Genomic DNA, 1390 nt, shown 5'->3' on the forward strand with positions numbered 1-1390 from the left:
CTATTGTGGTGGTTGCCTGGGCAGCAATCTTAAGGGCGAGCCGTTGTCTAGCAGTTGGGCTGCGCATCACGAGTGACAATGGAGCCTTTATTATCAGAAGCTCCCCATGGCCATTCAATCAAAAGAACCATTGCTCATGTGGGAAAGGACGAATGTAGCCTTGGATTCCAAATGAAATCAGTGACATTGGATATGTATATAATAGTGGAATGAAGGAGCAGCCCATTTACTATGCGCCTCTCCCCAAAGTTGCTCTTCTTTCTCACTCCATTGCCACAATTTTGAGAGTTGTTCGACAGTGGTTGTCATTCCAATGTGTCATTGTGGTGATCTGGAGAGTGATGCTAAGGGCGGGAGCTTGTGTCTAGAATTTGGGATGTTTGTGTGAGCAAGTAGGGGGGGCTTCTCTTCTTGGAACCTCTCTGTGGCCTTTGTATATAGACCTAGTGTCGACGATATCGATGGATGCAAGACCTTGGATTCCAAATTTGTTCACAACTAACATTGGTCTTTGTGAGAGATGGGTATGAAAGAACATCCTGATTGCTACGCGGGAGCTCCCTAAGGTTGCCTCTATGCCAACTCGATCGGCACATCATTGGGAATGGTTTGACAGCAGTTATCGTTCCAATGTGTCATCGGGGGATGCCTTGGAAAGTGGCATGGCTTGCAACACACTGCACATTTGGTGTTCGATTCTAAGATGTGCTTGTTACTGAGTGTGTATGGAGTTGTATCTTTTAGCCAAGGGCTCTGTCTCATTGGCACGTTCTATCATTGCATTTTCATCCTGCCCGGAAGGCAAGAAGGAAAGAGATGGTTGCACGGGTGCATTTCTCGACGTCCCTAATTTCATCAAGGGTCCACTCTCCACCCTAACTTTTTACCGATTGGTAGAGCCTTGGGATTGAGTGGGGGGCTGGCAAAAGGTTTGGTTGCCAAATAATTTATTCGCTAGTGCATTCTCGGTGCGTGCTCGCCTCTTCACTGTCTCATCCTACAGAAGTGCATGGCACTGTCGTGACAGCCTTTGTGGTCCGGACCAGTAGAAGCGTAGAGTATTACTGATAATTTTTGTTTGGATGTGGAAACTCTCCATGCCCTATCCTGCCCTGTGCAATCTGAATGGCTGCGGCTCATGGGTTCTATGGGAGATACTCTTCTTCAGCTCCCCCCTAAAGAGAGCGTTTAGTGTTTGCATTGTGTGGACAAAAAGCCCAAGGCATTTCATCTCTCTTCAAACGCAAAATTATGGGAGGGCTTGTCAAAGTATGGCCATTTGTACGAGGTGCACCAAAAAGCGTGTAGGGGGCATAAGCCTAGGAAATGGATGTCTCTGAGTGTCCTTACACAGTTGCATGTACGGTGTACATCTTTGCATTACAACTCT

This window comes from Cupressus sempervirens, chromosome 7, assembly GCF_028749045.1.
Source record: "Cupressus sempervirens isolate cs-2001-9-10 chromosome 7, ASM2874904v1, whole genome shotgun sequence".
NCBI classification, from domain to species: domain Eukaryota; kingdom Viridiplantae; phylum Streptophyta; class Pinopsida; order Cupressales; family Cupressaceae; genus Cupressus; species Cupressus sempervirens.